Source organism: Trichosurus vulpecula, chromosome 6, assembly GCF_011100635.1.
Source record: "Trichosurus vulpecula isolate mTriVul1 chromosome 6, mTriVul1.pri, whole genome shotgun sequence".
NCBI classification, from domain to species: Eukaryota; Metazoa; Chordata; class Mammalia; order Diprotodontia; family Phalangeridae; genus Trichosurus; species Trichosurus vulpecula.
In genome coordinates, this window is record NC_050578.1 from 273,122,254 (window position 1) to 273,130,541 (window position 8,288).

An 8,288-nucleotide genomic window follows, 5' to 3' on the forward strand; every position below is an offset into this window, starting at 1 on the left:
GAACCCCCTTGCTTTTTAAGTCCAATAGGGCAGAGATGCTCAGGAGCATTCTAGGCTGACATTTCTAGGATCCTAAAAGGAGATGGTGTCACTGGAAAGAATTTCCAGGCCACTGACTGGTAGCAGTGAAATTTTCCAAGGGCTTGTTGCTAATGATCAACAATCAGGGAGAGTAACTGACATCTCCTCAGACCACCACCAAGACCAAAGAGTTCAGCAAATGCCACAAGGTCGGGTAGACCCAAGTAGAGAAATCTACTTTGCACAATCCTTGGCAAAGATGGGCTCTGCTTGAAACCTTACAAGATTGTGCTTGATGGGGAGAGCTGGCTTCGGTTGCCTGATGGCCTGCTCAGTGGACTGATCTGAGCCCAGAGGCCTCTTTCCACCTGCACCTGATCTGCAAGTTAACCAGAGAGCACCAGCTGTGAAATCTTAAGCCACATCAAGGAAAGGAAAGTGCTTGGACTCAAAAGCAAACACCTTCCTGATTACTCTGGGATGACAAGTAGAACACGGTTGGTTTCTTCAGTTATATATAATAAAGATTAATTCCTATGGTGCAGACGTTGACACTGAACTTCAGATTGAAGAGGTTGAAATGATGATTATTTCAAACAGGGGGGAACGTGTCTGGTAAAATTCTGACTTTTGGTAAATCAGCATCTGCTTCCATGCTTGAATAGCTTGAATAGCTCAAGGTGCTCAGGGACAACAGACAGGAACAGTAGGATTCACCAAATACTCTAGAGGTGAGGTAAGACCTGGGTTCAAATCTGACACTGTGTGACTCTTTACAAGTCACTTCACCTCCATCTGCCTGAAATGGTAATAATTTCACTTACCTGTGAAGTACATACTACAGGTATTGTTGTCCTTGCTTTACAGATGAGGAAACTGAGGCTTAGAGTGGTGGGGTGATAACAGCAATGGAGAAGACATTAACATCTTCCTGGAGCACGTGCCAAAATCATAGCAGAGAATGTCCCAGCATTCATCAAAACAAATTACCCTGACTCCCTTAAGGTGAGATCCATGGCACCGTGAATGGCATCCAGATAGGTGGCCAGAGTACAGTCTTGGAGAGGGAAAGGAAGAAGATAAGCATACAAGTTTGTCCTCCTCATGAGTGCCCACCGAAGAGGTATTGCCCTTTGAGGGAATTCTGCAAACCACAGGGAGTGATCTCCATAGGGTTGCCTAACCCAGGACCCAAGGTCTTTTGTGTGTGTGCAGGCATACATTGGTAGCTCCCAAGTCCCCACAGATGGATTTTTACCATCAGGATTGAGCCAGAGGACACAATTAGCTCAAAGAAAAAGTACTGACTAGACTATCATAGCTAGATATAATGCAGAATTTATTTTCCCTCTTACCTCTGGTGAACTTAGAGCACATCCTCTTGCAGTCATATGCACCATCCATGAACAAAAGAACAGCTCCAGAGGTCAGGCAAGATGGACCCACAAGAGGGGACACACCTGCCTGGCAATTTGCATCTCAGAGGCTGTGGGGCCCCTGGGTCCTTTCTGAGAAGTCTGTGAATTGTTCTCTCTGGGCAGGATGTGTTGGGGAGGGCTGCTGCTCTGCTGGGCTCACTGGGCCTCCTCTCTGAAGGCTCCATTGCTGTGCTTGCTGGGTGATGGTCCCTGCAGCCTCCAGCTTCTGGTAGAACAGAAATCCTGGGCTAGAGCTTCACCAGAAAACTACAGAGCAATTTCTCTAATGAACATGGATGCAAAAATCTCAAATAAAGTACTACCAAGGTGATTACAAGAACATACCAGGAAGATCATACACTATGATTAGGTAAGAGTTCTAGTAGGAATTCAGGGCTGATTCAGTATTAGGAAAAGTGTCAGTGAAACTGACCACATCCGTAACAAAACCAACAGAAATCATGATTATCTCAATAGATGCAGAAGAAGCTTTGGACAAAATGCAACACCCATTCCTGTGTTTTAAAAAACACTGGAAAACAGAAATCAATGGAATCTTCCTTAAAATGATTTGTAGCAACTATTTAAACTCATCAACAAACATTATTTTTAATGGGGATAAGGTAGAGTTTCTCAACAAGATCCCAAGTAAGGAGGCCCACTATCGCCACTATTATTCAATATTGTGTTAGAAATGCTAGCTATAAGAATAAGAGAAGAAAAAGAAATTGAATGAATCAGAATAGCAATTGAGGACAAAAAGCATTCACTCTTTGCTGATGACATGAAGGTGTACTTAAAGAATACAAGAGAATCAATTAAAAAACTAGGTGATATAATTAATGATTTTAGCAAAGTTACAAAATATAAAATAAACCTGCATAAGTCATCAGCATTCCTATATACTGCCAACAAAGTTCAGCAGCAAGAGACAGAAAGAGAAATTCCATTTTATGTTACTGTAGACATCACAAAGTATCTGGGAGTCTACTTGCGAAGACAAAACCAGAGCCATAGGAATGCAACAAAACACTTTTCATGCACATAGATCTGAACAATTAGAAAAATATTAATTGCTCATTTGTAGGCTGAGCCAATAAAGTAAAAATGACAATTCTACCTCAATTAATTTAACTATTCAGTGCCATTCCAATCAAAGTACAAAAAATATTTTATGGAGCTAGAAAAAATAACAGCAAAGTCATCTGGAAGAACAAAAGGTCATGCATATCAAGAGAATTCATGGAAAACAAATGTAAAGGAAGGTGGCCCAGCAGAAAGAGATCTCAAACTACACTTTAAGGTTGTAATCCTCAAAACAATCTGGTCCTGGCTAAGAAATGGAGTGGAGGACCATGGGAATGGAGTAGGCACACGGACACAGTAATAAATGACCATAGTAACTTTGGAATCACCTATTATAATCAGGTCAGTTCCAAGTAATATACTGGACCAACATTCATAGTAAATGTAATAGAACCCACCTACGATCTAGCCCAAAATGTGGGTGGACATAATTCCTTCTATCTCTCCATTACTTCATCTATTAACTCAGGTTAGCAAGCCTTTTGCTCCAAGCTGCCTGCTTAAGATTTTCATTCTGCTTTTATCTCAGTCTCTCCTTGCCATAAACTTTAGCACCAAATAGTAAAAATAAATTCTAATTTATCTTAGGCACTAAATTAGGTGTGCCACATTTTCACTTTTCACATTTGTAAATACAACTAGAATTACTTCACTTTCTTTCTGGTTGCGTGCCATTACCAAAAAGCTTTTCTCTTTCAGGTAGGCAGGAAAAGGGTTAAAATGTTTGTCTAACCTGCCTCCCTTTCATCTGAGGGAAAAGATCCTCCCCTCCTTTCTTCCTTATTTCTATAGGATCTGTAACCCTTTCTTTCCTTGAGGCTTCTTTAGTGCAGGGAAATTTAAAAAGAACATTTCACATGCACCTTTAAGTCTTTCTCTGGCCCAGATAACTCTTCCTCTTGAGCAGACGGAATAATAAACATCCAAGACCTGAGAACTTGGTCTAACACTTCTCAGGCTTTCTTTCTTGCATGCCCTGTTTTCTCCCCATTTTCGACACAAATCAATCTCAACCCCCACAACTGGGCTTTCACTGACAATAGCTTGTGGATGTTTTTTTTTCCTCAGAATGATAAACTTTAACTAGACTACAGCACACAAAAGGAAACTGAGTTACCTGCTCTGCTCCCCCACTGTAAAGCCAATCAGTAAGTGAAAAGATCTTTCCTGCCCATTGAGTAGGCTTCAGGTGGGGCTCCAGATGGGGCCAACAAAGGGAGGTCTGATTAGATCTTTGCTCCTAAGTAGGCCCCAAACCCCTACTTAATTGGTGCTAAGCCAATGTGGGTGGGAGGCCCTCAGGGCCCTACTGGGAGTTGCTAAGACCAGAGCCAATGGTAGGTGCCTAAGTTCTGGTCAATCAGATGATGTCTAAGGACTGTATAAAATGAGAGAACAGAGCTTGGAGAACCAGACATGGTGAAAGCAGTGAAAGGAGAAGCAAGAGAAGAAGGAGCAGCAGAAGCAGAACCAGCAGATGCCGGAGAAGTAGAAGCTGGAGGAGCAGAAGCTGAGGAGTGGAAGAAGCTGAAGCAGCAGATGCTGAAGAAGCGGAGAAGGTGAAGCAGCAGCAGAGGCTGGAGAAACTGAGGATGAGGATAAGGAGGAGCAGAAACTGAGGACTGAGGACTGAGGGCAGGGAAGAGAGCCAAGAGTCAGTTTCCAGAGCATACAGACCAGAGGATGCTGAGCAGGGGCTTCAGACTCATGAGTAATCTTCTTACAGGAGGGCCCTAGCATTGGGGGAGCACAAGTATGGCTTGGCTTGCTGCCATAATATTTTTCTGTAACATCCTGGTTACTATTGTGAGATGGGAGTATTGGTTTTGGAAAGTTCTTGCCACATTATTGGATTGGGGGCATTGGTCCTTGGATCTGGTCCTTTGAAATTTAATTAAATCCTTTAATTCCTCTGCCTTCTACTTAGAGAATTCCTTATATCCTGTGATTCCAAACAGTTCAGACATGCTCATAATACTCTTCGGGGTCATGAACTTTGCCTTAATGATATACCCACTAACTCCCTCCTGCTGCCACTGCTCTAGCCCTTCACCTCAGGAATGCTAGTGGGAAGGGAGGGGAAAGGGGGAGTTTACTGACCTCTCCTACTGCTGCTGCTGCTGCTTCTGCTTCCTGACAGACTATACTCTCACTCATTTACACAGACATACAAAAACACAGACAGATAGGTACAGAAATCCAAAACACTTTACCCTTTTTTCCTTCCTCTTTTTTTCTTGCTTTTTTCTTTTTCCTTTTTTTCTTTTACTCTTTTTCTTCCCCTCATCCTGGGAGTGTCCTCCCAGTCTTTCAACATCCTCTCCCAGAGGGTTTCAGGAGGAATGTCTAAGTGTAGATTTCTCTCCCACCCTGGGCCCAGACATCCACCCTTCCACACTTAAGTCATCAATCAATAACCAACCCTGCCACCACTCCCTGAGATATGGCTTCTGCCCCAGCCTGGTGTCAGTCAATCTGACCAACCCTGCCAGCACTCCATGAGTAGTGGCTGCCCTGACCAACAAAGGGTGTTTCTCCCCTTTGCCTGATATATCAACTTATATGGGTTACTGGTCATCTGAGTCTGGCATCAGTCAATGACTGATACACACACACTCCCCCTCCCCAATCCTTTGGACTCCAGGCCAAGACGGCCACCTCAATGTCCATGGTCCAAGTTGAGAGTTCAGAACCTGGTGAGGTTCAACCTCCAGGACTGTCAAAATCAACAGGAGCCCTCTACCTGAGATATCTTACCTTCCTCCATCTGAGATCTGTGAGTCTTTCCTGTGTTTTCGCACCAAATTGTTAGAAATATGCGTGACACTGAAATTCATGTATCAAGGGTAATTTATTATATTGAGGAATCCAAAGGGATTGGTAAACATTCCAGACCAGGAGCAGATTCTGCCCTTCTTTAGGAAGAAGGAGTGGGGAGTACAGGAGTGAGACCAGCTTTTTTCTGTTATACTGACAAAGATTAATGTACCATCAACTCAGTACCTCCCTTCAGAGAAAGGATTGGTCCATTCCAGTCTTCCTAATACATCTCTTCATATGTTCTCTCCTTCATATGTGTAAGCATGTCCCCCTACCCTCATCATAGCACTGTAGTAAGCACCTTAAAAATAGTTATTGACTGACAACTAAGAGAAAATTTTTAGAATACATCTGGCAATTCTATTAAAAGTTTTAAATTGAAAAGGAAGGGAAGGAGGAAGTGACTGAGGACTATCTGCCAAGCTGGACACCATAATAAGTAGTTAAAATGAAGAAGACCAGCAGGAAGGACCCTCATAACTTCACAGCAGACAAAATCCAAGGAAAGGCCAGTAGTAAAATCTTCAAAGGTTTCAGTACAAATGTCCAAAGTTTAGAAAGCAAGAAAAAGGAATTAGAGGTTGCGATGTAAGGAGGCAAACCCAGCTCCCTAAGTGCAGGGCAGTTGGTCTTTGAAAGACCAGGACCTAATGATATCACAGGGTCCAATGAGCAGGTATTAAACTAACTGTAGACTCAACCACTCCTTTCTGATATGCAGCTAAATTCATTGGCTGAAGAAGTCCTAGAGTCAATGAGTTCAAATGAGCCCAGGCAGAAAGCCAGCAGCTTCAAGGGCATGTTGGAGAGGAAGACCCAGGCTGAAGGAAGTCTCAAGGGAAGGAAAGCTCTTTCCACAACATGCCTTAAGTTGTCTGTCTATCCACAGACACCACAATATGGCAGAAATCATAGAATATAGAAAACAGTTCAACTAAACTGAAAAAAGTTTCAGGTCTGATACCCTAAGCAACATTCTCACCCCAAAGTTCCCCTGCCCCCTAAATCTCTATGACTTGGGATCTAGTTGTCTGGGGCCAAGGTTGGTCTTTGAATTCACCTGGGTTTGGCTGCCTGCCAGGGATACTGTCATTTACATTAGTGACTTCATTTTATGTATTGTTGACCTATTCCTGCTCATTCCATTTTGCATTTGGTAAATAACAACTTTTCCCATTTTCTCTGAATTCCTCATATTTTGTTATTTCTTACAAAGTCCAGGGCCCCTGCACAGACACACCTGCATTGAGACAGTGTGCCTGCTGGATTGGGATCAAGTCTTTGCACATAAGCACCCATGCATTTCACCAAGCTGGTTTTTGACCTTCAAGGAACTTCTTCCCAGGAAAGGTGAGTCAGAGAACGCAGGTAGTGAAGTCCAGCAGAGAGATGGCTACATGACAACAGCCTGTCTCATGATCCTCCTTCCAAGCCAAATAGAGTGTGTGAGGTGGGGGTGCAGCCTCATTGGTGATGAGGACAGAGAGCAAGAGAAAAGAATGGGCCAAGCTGTGCAGTGAGGAGCTGGCCACAAATCAGAATGAGAAAGCCATGAGTGGACATGCACAGGGGAACGATCATGATGATGATGATGATGACAGCTATCATTTTTCTAGTGCTTTAAGATTTGTGAAGCACTTTGCAAAAAAATCTCATTTGGTCCTCACAACAACCCTCAGAGTAGGTGCCATTGTTATCCCTATTATAGAGATGAGGAAACTGAGGCAGACATAGGTTCAGTAACTTCCCAAGGTCACACAGCTAAGAAGTAACTGAGGCTTCCTTCTTAACTCAGATATTCTTGAGTTCTCATCTAGCTCTATATCCACTGAACCACTTAGATTCCTCACAAAGTTCAGAAAGAGAGACAGACAGAGAGAGCTGGGGTATATTTCACACAGAAAGAGGGACATGGGCAAAAGCAAACGAGACTGAGACAGGGTGATCAGACAGAGCAGAAGAAAACCAGGACTGAGCTATGTCAGGAAAGCCTTGGTGGGAGACAGCATTCAGGAGGGGGGAGTGGTCAACATGCTTCACAGAGGGAAAGGAGGATGAAGACGGAGAAGTTCCATGAAGAGATCACTGGTGATGTTGGTGGTTAAACTGGTCTTCTGTTTGGACTTAAGCACAATCTGATGAGGCAAATGCAACAGGTATTCTCACCCCCATTTTAGAAATGAAGAAACTGAGTCTCAGAGCATTCAACTGCCTTAATCTTGGTCACAAGCCAGTAATGCTGAGAGGGGGAACTCACAGTCTACCCTGACCCCCTGCTCAGCCACCACATTGCCTGTAAATGCCATAGGACCTGAACCACCATAAATCAGTCAGTGTCTCCTCCTGTGCTTTCCACTACCTCTCAACTAACTGAGCCATGGCAAAGCTACCAATCTTTAACCTGAAGTTGATATTCAACCAATGTGTTCTGTAAATTGATCTTTGTCTGGTTTACAGTGAAAACCCTTCTCTTTCCTGGAAGTATCTGCAGTTCTTTTTATGGGCATTCCTGTTATCACCGTGGACTCTACGTGAGGTTGGAGCTCTACTAGGGATCCTCTGGGCATAGGTGTTCCTATAGACTAAGTATTTAAGTGTCCAAGCTTGGTGCTGATGTATCCTTCCTGTTATGTTGTGCCGAAAAAAAGCGAACGAGATATAAATTTAGATGTGGATTTATTGAAGTGCGGGACTGTTCAGAGTAATTATTCAAATCGAACAGCCAGGAGTAAGGGAAGAGAAAGAGTATTTAAAGGGAAAGAACACAATTAGATTTCTGTGGAGATGGGGACACAAACAGTGGGGTCCGTGGAGATGGGAATACAAAGAGTGGGGTGAGCTGGCGCAAGATGGAGAAACTGGAGGGGGGGGCAGGGCACAACAGTTAGATAGTAAACCTTATGCCAGGTTTTCTTTGTGGATGATCTGAAGGATTTTGGCATA